Source organism: Pithys albifrons, chromosome 2 (assembly GCF_047495875.1).
Source record: "Pithys albifrons albifrons isolate INPA30051 chromosome 2, PitAlb_v1, whole genome shotgun sequence".
NCBI classification, from domain to species: domain Eukaryota; kingdom Metazoa; phylum Chordata; class Aves; order Passeriformes; family Thamnophilidae; genus Pithys; species Pithys albifrons.
In genome coordinates, this window is record NC_092459.1 from 22,252,989 (window position 1) to 22,266,489 (window position 13,501).

Genomic DNA, 13,501 nt, shown 5'->3' on the forward strand with positions numbered 1-13,501 from the left:
AGAGAAAAAACAAGGATGTGACAGACCATGTTTTTGGTACTGTTCTGACTAGTTACAGTAATTTTCATGCTTTTTAGTTCCAGTGGTTAAAACCCACTGAGATCTTGCGCTGGTTTGGGACAAGACAACCACTCTTCCTACTAGTATTTTTCTCATTTGTCTGTAACAGGAAACTTCATCTCTCATCCATTATTTATAATAATCTGTTGACTTATGTTGAGAATAAGGCCTTTCTTCTGGCAATGAATTGCTATAATTTTCAATGAATTACAATTTCCCATGTCACTACTGTTTTTGTAAGGAGAGAAGACACATTTGCTTGGGTGCTGGCACTCCACCTGGATGCCCATCTATTATTCTCTGTCTCCTCCTGGTAGTGCCTGGCTCCCACCCCCCTGCCAGGCTACCGAGCCCTGAGGCAGGGACTGAGTGTCAAGCCTTGGGGGTAAAGAGGCAGATGTGGCCACCAGCATGCTGGTACTGGGGGATGTTGGGGCTCTTACCTATGGGGAGACAACAGACAGCTGCTATTTCCTTACTGTACTCTGAGGTACATCCTGCTTACCTTAGTTTAAAGGGTATTGGGCCTATTAAAGGTAATTATTAGGCAACAGAATTTGGCAAGAATTTTGACAGCAGAAAGATAACTCTCACTACAAGAGCACAGCCCTGAGAGTGGTGAGGAGTCAGGCAGGTGCTGTGCATCTCACCTCCTACCCTTCTTGAAGCACAGCTTCTGTCCCTGCTTGTCCATCCCTTATGGTGCCTGTTCTGTGCCATAGCAGAGGTTGTTACAGGGGGATTAAGTGCTGCAAGAAGTGGCTGAGAGAACTAGGTCCCTGTTTCCTCATAAAGCTGGGTACAGTTTGGCTCTGTGGCTCCTTCAGGCAATTACGAAAATTATGGTTTGGGTAATTTCCTCCTTAACAGCCCCTTTCTGAGAATGTTGGTGTGCAGCTTAGAGGATTTATTTCCTTAAGATAGATGCCAAGCCACAAGCATGGAAAACCTTAAAAATCAGAGAAGCCTCTGAGAGGACAATGGTAATAAAAGTTTTTTTCAGTCTGTCATCTAAAATACTAATGCAGCTGTTTGCTTTGCCAGGTTTCCAAGTAACATCAAGTAAGGTGATTTTTTGGTTCTAACTCTTTTTTATGCAAAGTCTGCTGGCATTTCTAGCTAATTGACCTACGCTGTGTCCCTTCCTGCCTCTCCCCAGAACCTCCTCTGTTCAACAGACCCTGAAGCCTGTCTGTCTGCCTCTTCTTTCTATCATAACCCTTCCTTCTGCAGCTCCTGATGCAATATAGCCATGCAACACCACACAAAGGTGTTCTCTGCGAAAAGCCCTGGTGTGTATTTTCTGCCTTCTTTTGTGTTGCACATGCATGCTTTGCTTTTCTTTCTTACTTTTAGAGGTGTCACTGTATTCCCCATCACAGATAATTCCAAAAATTTATTTCCAGTGGCATGTTTTATTTTTCATGGCACTCCAACAGGAAGGTAAAATCTTCCTAGTTTCAGAAACATGGCTGTTCCTTGCTAATGTATCCCAAAATAATCAGGATGCTGTTGATGTGCTCAAAAATGAGGATGTGTTTGCTGTCTTCAAGTGTTTGTTCATACTTTTCAATCTGCTAAATTTGTTTTCTTCACATTTTGACTTGCTGATTTGTTGCTAAGTTTGAAATAGATGCTTGTGTTCCCAAAAGCAGATGCTTCAAATTCAGGTTTAGAAAATCCAATTTCAGTTCCTGTTTGTGAAAATAGGATGTTTCAAAAAAAACCCCCCGAGTCTTTTCCATACCCCAAACCTGCCTTGCTCTCGAGTATTGCTCATCTGCAACTCTACTTACAGCCTTGCATGGTAAGTGGGCTGTGTCAGTTTGGAAGCGAGTAGATGAACATGCTGTCCTCTGCTCACCTAACCCTGGCTCCCATGCCTTTTGGCAGCTTTAAAAGAAGACTGGGGTTTTTTCCTGCTTTTCACAGAGGAAAAACAGTGTAATGTTTTATCTAGCGGAGACAAAATACTTCAGAGTAGCAGTAGCTACACTGATCTCCATAAAAGACCACACATGGCTCTGGTGGACTCAGTGTACCAATCTGCAAAGACAGAGATCAATGTCTGAGCTTGCATCCTTAATCAGATGTCACTTCTTGTCCCTGCAAAATAAGATGAAGACTTGCTAGAAGGAAGACTTCCTCAAGTGCCTTCCAAGAGCTCCATTGTTTTATGTCTGGACTATATAGAACATGTCCCTTTGTCACATCAGTCTTTGCAGTACAGCCCAGTGACTGGCAGCATGGCTGTGGCAGGCAGCAAACTTCCAGATTTCCTTCAGGATGAGTTAGCAAGTCACATGAGTGTGCTGATAATGGCCTGCCACTTTCCACTAGGGAAAATTGAGCACAAAAGGTTGAAAGAGAGTGACATTAGCTTCAAGATATGCCATAATGCATTTGTGTACAGACTATGAGGCTCACTGCTTCCCTTCCTGGGGAGTCCCACTGGCTATTTGTACTTTTTACCTGCTCTAAATAGAACAGGTTGTTAGATCATCTAAAAATCTCTTGCTTGCATGAGATAAAGCTTATGGCAAAATGGGTGTTTCAGAAAGAGAAATCCAATGCTGCCAGGACAGAGAGGTGGTAATCATTACTTTATGAGAATGTTAATAGAAGTCATTCGCTGAAATTATTTGGACTTTGACTGCAGAATAAATCTGAGTGGAGATTTTGACTCTAAACACTGTGGTGGATGGGTGGGGGAGGGCATGCAGATTGAACTCAGAAAAAATAATTTTCCATTGCTTGGATAATCCCTTCAGAATCTGTTTTCTGAGCATCAGGGCGAGATCCTATCTTGTTATTAATGCCTGTGTAGTGCCTGTGTTTGAGCAGAATGGGTATGAGCAGACGAGTAGACCTGGCAAATGCGAAGGCTGTTTCCATACCTGGTCAGCAGTCAATAGCTGTGAAGGTGAACCATTTAAATCTATGCTAATATGTAGCATTGGGATTTATTCTAGAAAATTTATGCTGGGATTTGAGAAACACGGGAATAGCAATATGCACTCAGACAGTCAGACAAATTGCAATATTCATAGTCCATTAAGTCCAATAAAAAACCCCACTATCACCAAACTGGAAAAACAAAGCTCTGCGATATACATCTGTTATTTTTCAACATGCAAATTGTAGCTTGTATTCAGTAGGACTTCAAAATTGCAAGCCACTCTGGTACAGATGAATCTCTTCAAAATACAGTATATGTTGCCTCACCATTTTCAGACCTCAGTGGAAAACAGCCAGTAGTTCTCTGTCTCATATTTTCTGGGGTTTTTTTTACAGACAGCTGGGTTAGATACAGATCCCTCGCTCAGGCTGACACAGAGAAAATGCTGTAGCATGTAGTTTGTATTAAAGGAGAATATGGATTTATTTATTCATTTTTTTACTCTGTAGAGGATGAAACATAGGTGCTACATAATTTTTTGAATGTTTTTAACTGAAAAAACCAGTTTTGATGCCATACAGAGTGGAGAGAGGGGGAGTGTTTAGTCACCTCTACAGATATCTGGGGTTGATTCTTATATCAATAATGGCTCTGTAAAATTTGCACTGTTGGAAAAATCAAAATATGTATTTGCTTTTTTTTTTACTTACAGTACTTGCACATTTTTTTTTCTCCCTGAAGTACAAAGGATAAGAATATTTTTGCCTTTATGCCTCAGCTGAAAACAGGCATTTTGAAAGCAAATCAGACACGTGAACAAAACCTCATGTTTTCTTGTCATTCTCAGCCTGTGTACAGTGCAGTTTCTGTCTAGTGTGCTGGTGAAAAGAATGCAAGGATGAGTTGCTTGTCACCATATAATCTGTCAATAGATAATTTGTCAACATACAATCTAAGGTAAGCTTTGGAGAAATAAGTACATGCTATGTGGTTGCATTCATAATGAATTCAATGAAATGCAAATATCTTGTATAAAGCCAGGACAATTTAGCCAGAAGACTATGCTAATTTAAAAGCTCTCTCTAATTTCAGGATGAAGTTCTTGTGAGTTGGTAGGGCTCAATGTCAAAAACACATCACAGTGCTGTTACAGGAAGAAAAGCACTCTGAAGCTCCAGTACTGATATTCAGCTGCTTTGCCAATTCTCTTATGTTACAGCATAGGTTGCAACACCTCTCAGAATTCCAAGCCACTTTTCCCCACCTGTTCCTGTCAGCTGTCTGTAATTTAGGTGCTCCTCATGAGCTGCTCTATGAAGTTTATGTAATTAAAACAACCTTTGCGGAGGAACAAAGAGGAAAGTTGGGTAATTCAGTTTGGCTGGGAACTCTGACTTGACTTTGCTAAGTGCACTGGTTTAAGTGTCTGTGCCTAACACAGTGTAACATTTAACAATAAATAAAATCAAGGAAGTAGCTGAGTATCGCACTAATTGTCCAGAAAATACATAAGATACTAGAGAACACTAAGAGTAATAAGGAGAAAAATAACCTGAATTTCTCATTCACACTCTTTGCTTCCACATTACAACGTATGAAAGGCAGCAAGAGTTTATATGCTGTTAGCCAGCAAGCACAGACATCCTAAATACTGCCTCTCATACCTTTAATATAAGACTGCAGAAATCCATGATGGGATTCTCATTCTGTCCTTCCTAAGCCCCAAGCTGGAGAACAAAAATATGTTATAATCCTGGAAGAGTCAGTCTGTTAACACTACAGCTCTCCTTTAAAGAAAGTAAGTTCCTGCCCAGCATGCTTTTTGCTCACCGTTTTATTTTTATGAGCTCCAAACATAGTTCCCAAAGATAAAGCTGTAAAATATTGAAGTCTAAGATTTATCGTGTGCTGATCAAAACTGGCATCAACATAGTCTTTCCCTCTTGCTCTATGTTCCTGGCACCTTCTTTGCACCAAGCTGAGTGTTTTTTCTGACTAAGCAGTGAGACAAACTGGTAAAAATAGAATAACAAACTGCTGAACAAACATTTCCACCTCCTTTCTTGAATCAGATCTAATGCTTGTGTATATATGCTATGTGGATTCAGCATTCAAAACCAATGAAATAAAAAACTTGTCTGTCTTTTTGTATTTTTCATACTAGTTTGGTTTCCCACAGGATCAGCAAACTTGATCTTACCCCGCGGCTGCAACCAATGCACAGGAGAGCTTGGGGAAGGAGAGGCGAAGGAGAATAGCATTGGGGTTTTTTAGCAGAACTCTGTAAGTAGGAAAGTTTAGGCTGAAGAGTGGCTTAGGATGGCCAAAAGTGACCTGAGGTCTTCTGGTGTGTGGTCTAGCCTGAGCTTGGCTGCAAGAACACTAGAAAAGTGTGAGAGAGTGCTGGGGAGTTTCAGGGCTACACCCTGTCTGTTGCTAATCAGTGTACTGGTTTTGGTTTCTGACACAGTGGTATAAGCCTAGCATAACTCACCGCCTAAGTGGTTTAAGCTTAAACTGAAAGTGTAGCTTCCCAATACAACGATAAACATCTGCTCAGAGAAACCGAAGGGAGTTTAGAATGAAGTGGAGGCTATGTGGCCCCCCTCCATTCTAATCCCAGCAGAATGGGAGAACATTCTGGTACTGAGACCATACAGTACCTGTCTGACAAGGGAGAATCAAGATGTCCTGCTAATGAAGCCAACAACCCTGTCAAACCTCTTCCTCAAGTGCCAAACCACGACCATCCCCCCCCCCCCCCCCCCATTAGGTACACCAATCAGAGATAAAAGTTGTTTATGACTAGAGCCACTCAAACTCCACCAAAACATAAAGGAAATAGTATAAAAGTAGTTTGGGGATAGGCGGAAAGTGTGAGAAGACCTGCACCAAAACTGCTGGGATCAGTCAACAGACTGAGTCCATCTTTTCTCCACCCAGAGAGATGCCTTGGGTGAGAATGATATTCTCTGCATGTTAAATGCTGCTTTTAGGACTAAGGCTTTTGCTTGTGCTTACCCCATAGCATATTAGTAGATTGCTTCATATCAGAGCTTGTGCTTGCTTAATATACATGTCAGTAGATCGCTTTAAAACATATTTTTGCAGTAGACACTATCACTGACAACCTTCAAACCTTATTAATCTGTCACAGTTTGTATCAATAAAAATTTTTATTCTGTAAACTGTTTAAGTGAGTCCTTGCAGGTGCCACAGCACTAGACAACACCTTGTCTGGACCTGCTGAGGGGTTTTCACTCCATTGAGCCCTCCCTAAAAGGGTGGTCAAAGTGCCGTCTGAACTTGTTAATCTCTTAGTGAAGGGTTTCATTACAAGATGCTTACAGACCGTTGGACACCAGGGTCTCAACTTTCCTGGGGCTACCAACAGGCAAAAGTATAAACTTCCACATTTCACATGACAGAGTCCAACCCTTAGCCCTGCACAGGAACTGTCCTGATTGATCCCACATTCATCCAAGAGCTAGCTGACATAATAGCAAATCCTCTCTCAATAATTTTTGTACAGTCTGAGGAATCTGGAGAGACCCCAGCTGACTGGAAACTGGTGATTGCTGTCTCAGTTTTCAACAAGAGCAGGAAGGAAGACCCTGGAAACTATAGACCTTTCAGTCTCACTTCAAGTAAAGTTATGGAGAAGATTATGCTGGGAAATACTGAAAAACACTTGAAAGACAATGCAGTCAGTGGTCACAGCCAACACAGTTTCATGGGGAGAAAGTCCTGCTTATCAAAACCTGATTTCCTTTTACAACAAGGTAACCCACCTGGCTGATCAAGGGAAGCCAGTTGATGTCATGTTTTTGGATTTCAGTAAAGCTCTCGATACTGTCTCTCACAGGATCTTTCTGGACAATACGTCCAGCACACAGCTGGACAAACACATCATGTGGTGGGTGAGCAATTGGCTCATGGGTCAAGCACAGAGGGTAATAGTGAATGGGGTGACATCAGAGTGGTGACCTGTCACTTGTGGGGCCCCACAGGGCTCCATCCTCAGCCCAGTTCTCTTCAACATTTTTATAAACGACTGGGACGCAGTACTGGAAGGGATACTAAGTAAGTTTGTAGATGACACAAAACTGGGAGGAGCTATTGACTCCCCCAACGGCAGGGCAATCACCAACCATATGAAGTTCAACAAGGGAAAGTGCTGGTTTCTGCACCTGGGATGGGGCAACCCTGGATGTTTGTACAGACTGGAGAATGAAATGCTGGAAAGCAGTCACATAGAAAGGGACCTAGGGGTCCTGGTCGAGGGCAAGTTGAATATAAGTCACCAGTGCCCTGGCAGCCAGGAGGGTCAACCCTGTCCTGGGGGCATCAGGCAAAAAGCACCACCAGCCAGTCGAGGGAGGGGATTGTCTTACTTTGCTCTCCACTCGTATGGCCTCACTTTGAATATTGTGTCCAGCAGAAACCATGTGAGGAGCACCTGAGGTCACTTGGTCTGTTCATCCTGGAGGAGACTGATGGGAGATCTTGTTGCAGTTACAACTTCCTTGTGAGGGGAAGAGGAGGGGCAGGCACTGATCTCTTCTCTGTGGTGACCAGTGATAGGACCCAAGGGAATGGCCTGAAATTGTGTCAGGGGAGGTTTAGGCTGGATATTAGAAAAAAGTTCTTCCCCCAGAGTGTGTTTGGGCACTGGAAGTGGCCACGGCACCAAGCCTGAGAGAGTTCAAGAAGCATTTGGACAATACTCTCAGGCACATGATGTGACTCTTAGGAGTGGTCCTGTGCAGGGTCTGGAGTTGGACTCTATGCTCTCTGTGGTCCCTTTCAACTTGGAATATTCTGTGATTCTGTGATTGGAGTGCACTGAGAAGAAGGTTACAGATAACCAGGTGGGGAGTCTTAATCAGTGCAGCTACAGTCAACCTGGACAGGAAAAAACAATGGGGGCAGAAGGTGGTCACTTCATAAGCCTTTGCCCTCAGACTGCACCATGCACTCCACATTGAAATGAATTAGTGGAGGATGGGAGAAGGCCAAGGGTGCTCTATTCCCTTCTGTTTTAAGTAGTTGGCTTTGCTGGTTCAGAGGTATGATATGTATGAAGGGCTGCCTGACAAATCTTCAAGGGATTACTCTGAGGCATGTAGATACAGTCCAAGGTGACATTAGTTCAAAATCAACTTCTGAAGAAAGTAAGGGTTTTTCTTCATAGTGACCTTACCCAGCTCATCCTGGAAACTCAGCACAGTTCTGCAATTCTCAGCTGCCAAATTCAGTGCCCAGTGTTGGGTAAGACATTACTTAAAGCAGAGTGGTATTATATGGCCATTCCCAGGGGAATTCAGGGTCTCTAAATGTACAGAAGCCCTAGTGACCCATTTTGTCTAGATGTGACACTGATTTTTGCATACTTTCTTTCTGTCTATTCTGTGGTCCATACAAGGTACAATATAAATAACAGCATAAGCCTATGATCATAGGGAAGTAGAGGAAGAAAGGTGAAGCAATACTTTGTGCATTACTGGGTGATACTCAGCTTGCCTCAAACAGTTTGTTGCAACCATGAGTCCTTTAATTAACTAGAATTTACCACAGCACAGACAACTTCTGTACAAGTCTTTGCTACTCACACAACCTACTTCAGGTCTTTGTGAAGGGCAGAAATTTGGCATAACTGGTGAGTTTCTGCCCTAAACATAAAACCTTGATGAAAATCTTTCTTACAACGTTCAGCCACTGGATGTCCTCATTTTCAAAAGATCTGCAAAGGTTGTTTAGCTGTAAAGCTAGGTGTTACTGACAGTTTACAGAGCATTGCATAAAAATATTCCGTGTGTATTGGGTATTGCCAAACTCAACACCCATAAAGCAGTGGAATTGGTTTCACTTATCAAGGTAATTAAACTCCTACTGGATGCAGAACATGTATTTATCCTGATTCTTTCTCAATTTTCCTTTAGGAGACTTAAGACTAATTTATGTGGCACTTGCTTTGTGGGACTCTTGCATTCCTAAACACTGAGAAGTTTTTCTTCCTTTGTCCAGTGCTACCTTCACTGGAGTTTAAAGCAGTTTTTACTGAGGCTTTGGATTGCAGCTTGGCTTTTCAAAATTCATATGAATTCTCAAGGGTGAGTCCCTCTGCTTGCAGGAGTCCTGATTGTCTAATCCCACAAAGACTTGGCCAGCATTAAGTAATCACATTGTGCCAGTAACTACACCTGCCCACAGAGCTTCACTCTGCTTCTTCTCAGAATCATAGTCATAGAAGGGTTTGGGTTGGAAGGAACCTTAAAGATCATCTAGTTCCAATCCCACTGCTATGGACAGGGACACCTTCCACTAGACCAGGTTGCTCAGAGCCCCATCCAACCTGGTCTACTTTCTCCTGCAACTCATGAGCCATCACCACCCACCTTTGCTTTGCTGCGGGCTCCCCTGCCTGCACCATCACAGAGGGTGTTTCTCAGCCTAAGCTTCCCCTGCAGCTAAAGCTCTCATCCAGCCTCCCTCATTCTTGCAGCTCTAATGGCATCATCCTCATTGCCAAACATTCCTGTCTTCTGATTATGATTTGGCATGGCTTGTCAGACACCCTCGAACAACTTATAAAAATCTGAGCTGGCAGAAGGACTGGCAACTGGCTGTCTGTAGCACGTGGATTTCATGTTTGTTCATGAAACATGGAAAACACATTCATAAAAATCTGTATTGTTGGTTTTTCCAGTCTGAAGTTGCAAGACAAAAAAATCTACTTTTCTTAACTTTCTTCCCTTTATTTCTTAAATTTAAGTTTTTAAACCACATTGTCTTTCCATTAAAGGGGCAGCTTGTGCTCCCTAAACATTTGCTTGACATCATGAAGGCAGATTTTACTGGAGGACAAACTGAGTAGAAAAATTAAGACTAGACTTCTTTCTTTCATAAAGGAAACTCACCTTCTGGTTGGGCACACTTAGACTAAATGCATGCCCTTCATGTATCAGCATAGTAGTTTCATTCCTACCAGGGTGGTGCATGAGAAACATCTCCAGCAGGAATCAGCCTCTTAGCTGCTGAAGTCTCCTAGGGTGGCTAGGTATGCATTTATTTATCTACTCACTCAGTGCTTCAGCATTGGGTGAGTCCTTCAGAAAAAGAGAGGAACATGTTATGTTTCCACGCACAGCTCTGAAGGACTGGTAGATTCTCATGGAAAGTTGCTCATTCAGGAGGTATGCCCAGAGCTGCTCAGGTGGGCAGTAACCTGAGGTGCTCCTGATAGGACTCTGAGTCCTGGGATTTGCTCCCAGGTCAGCAACTGCACTGGTTTCTGGACTCTGAAACAAGTCTAACATTCAGGTGAAAGATTCAGAAAATGGAAAACAGAGAAAAGCACCGTGGCAGATCTGGATGACACAAGGCTTGTCACAATGCTGTTACCTTAACTCCAAGTACGTGCTGATGTTTTCTTAACAGGAGCAGAGTACAGTAGGAGCAGAGTGCTCTGCAGACACAGTGAGGAGCTAAGAGCAGCTTCTGAAGAGGACATGTGTTGTAGGGCTTCCCCCATCCTGGAGCTGCTGGCAGCTGAGGTGCTGATCATGGCTAACTGGAAATGAGCTGTCTCCACTTCTGTTGTGAGACTTACTGGGCTGGGGGAACAAATCAATTATCATGTTTCTCCCCTAGAAACTGTGATACTACTCTGAATTTTCTTGCCCTGGGCTGAATGATCATCTCAGAAGAACATAGCTTGTAAACTACTTAGGAATTGGTGACAGTCAGGACTGCTCAGCCTTCACCCTCTTGGAGAAGACTTATTAATCCTTTTCTGTCATTCTGAAGGGCATTGTGGGCCATAGAACAGTGTTGCCAAATACAGATGAAGAAGAAATGGGATTGGAGTCCAACATTTATGTTCTGTGGTTGGACATTGCCACTTTTTCCTTTGGTGCTCATGGTCATCTATCTCAGTTTAAAAGAAACTAAGATGTCTATCTGCACTAGGAAGGGGGCTTCTTCCCAAACCCCACCACAACCTTTGAAATTAGGAGACTTTAATCAGAAAATGTATAGAAGAAGGTAACAGTCCTTTACTACAAATGTATAACCAAAACCAGAACAGAACAGCCAGCAATACTGTAACCAAAACTTTCAAACAAATCAAATCCTATCTCTGCCCCTTCGGTGCAGTTATATTTACAGACAGTGGAAGGTGATGCCGCAGCTCGGGAGGCAGCGGCCGTGATTAGTCACTCACGGGCTCCAGTGAGGCAGAGACCAGGGAGATGTGCTGGCTCCGAAACTCACATGGGAATGGTGGCCACAGGGACAGGATAAAACCTTTCCTACAGGCAGTGCAAAGACCCTCTCCTACTGTAGTTTGTCAGAAAAAGTGTTGCGGGGAGGGGTTGGGGGGGAAGGGGCAACAGCTACTCCTCTGTAAATGGTGTCAGCCCCTTGAGGAGTCTGCAGCAAATCCAGGAAGTGCCAGCTGTTCCCTCCAAAGAATGGCACAGGATGTGCTGAGTTGGGGGGGGGCAAGCCAGAAAAAAGACCCCCTCCCAGTGTTTCCACCAGGCCAGCAAATGGCAGCCAGCACCCACACAGACCGAGGAGTGAAGTGTGGCCAGCACCAGTAAAAACCTCTCTCGCTCTCCCCTCACCTCCCCCAATCCTCCCCCAGCTATCAAGTTTGAAGGCAAAGCTATCAGCCATTACTTTGTTTAGGCTTTTAGACAGTTAATTGGTTCTGGGAGCACGTAGTGGGGGGCTGAGCTTCAGCAAGCCATCTCCTCCTGGCTCTTCAATTCCCAAACTGCTGTGTTGGTAAGGGAGAGAAAAAAATCCAGGAAAGATTTTGAAACTATAACATCATCCCTGGAGAGATGAAGCCTGCTGTGATTTTTTTGGGGTATCTGCCTACTCTTTTTTGTGGCTTTTGAGAGCACTGTGGAAAACGTGGGATGCTGCTTTCAGTCATTGTAAAACTGAAGATTTGACTTGGAGTGACAAAAAGAGATTAAAGAGTTTGCAAGCAGCAAACCCTAGATTTACAGCAAACACAGGATTTTGCTTTCTCAGTACAAAAGCCCAGCAGATCACATTAAAATCAGTCCTGATCTATGTCCATTTACAGATACATCTACATTCATGTAGGCTGGGAAACATTATCCCTGGGTGCATATTTTCCTTTTAAGCAGCTTGTATTCAGGCTGCCCACAAATATATCTGTTCATCAAGTGGGCAACCGTCAGTCTCTTCTAGGAATGAGCCGGGGACTTTTTTCTGCTGGAAGCCAAGAGTGGGACTGACAAAACATATGGAAGCTGTTGAACTGTTACACAGCTTGTTAGAGAAGCACAGAGCCCTTTAAAGCTGAGGCTGCAACCAGGATTTACCTCTTGAGAAATGGCAGCAATCCTCAAAGTAAGTAGCTTGCATGGACTACAAATCTGCCTCAAAATAATCAGCATGGATGCAGGCTGCACTCAGAACCTGGGGGTTTTTTGGCTGAGATGCTATAATATGGAACAAGGCTGAGCAAACATATTGTGACTCTCCCTTTTGGTGCTCTGTGACTCAGCTTATTGACTGTGCAGCCACACCAAGCTGTGGGCCACACGCCTTTATTCCTTATATAGATAAAAATTCCTGCTATGTCATCAGCAGATCTGGAGGAATTTCGTTTTGCTTCAGCTGGTTAATGAACCCGTGTCTTTGGCTGGGTGCTTGCAGGGCACACATTGCAAAGGCTCTTCCGCTGCATCACCTGGGTAGACTGAGCAGCATGATGCAGAACTGACCCAGTCCACAGAGGATTTGGGGGATTTTTAGCTGCTAAATACTAGCCTTGTTAAGTGAACATGCTGCTGGGCCTTTGTGAACTGATTTTTTTTTTTCAAAGGAATCTTGGACAAGTTTCATGGCTGTGGCAGCAAAAGGCCTGCTGGTGACAGGAGGCTGAGTTCGCAGCTTTCTGCTAAAAAGGCCCTTTTTCTTCCAAAGCAAACGATCGCTGCAGCAAAATTACTGTGCATCTTTTCAAGATACAATATAGCATATTGTCTGGTAAGTGTGTTCTTAGAACCAGATGATCTTTTTAGCTGAAACTTTCCTAAAAATACCTGAGTCTGAGCCAGACATGTAAGGCAGAAAACATTATCCTGACATTGGAGTTTGGGGGGTTGCAAGCAAGTAGAAACTAGATCTTGCAAAAGGAAGTACTGGGCTTGCTAAAGGATGGAGATTATCAGCTCTTCCCATCGCTCATGATGAGAGAAGGACAAAAGGTGCCCTTCTGCTTCCTAGGGAGGTTTCCAAATGTAAATAAAGGGTTTTTGGTTTTGGTCAAGGGGGATTTTGGCTGAGGAAGGTTAGCAGGGAAGCAGACAAAGATAGGAAACCTGCAGCAGTTTGGCATTGTGTGTGAGGGGAGAAGCTGCCCATTCTGTTCTAATTGTATCTCCAGGAGCTAGAAAGGGCAAGATGCTTTTGTTTTGGCTTTATTTATAACTGTAAGGTAGTTAAATGCCACCCTGACATCTGATCCCATCAGATCTCAGAAGCTAAGCAGGG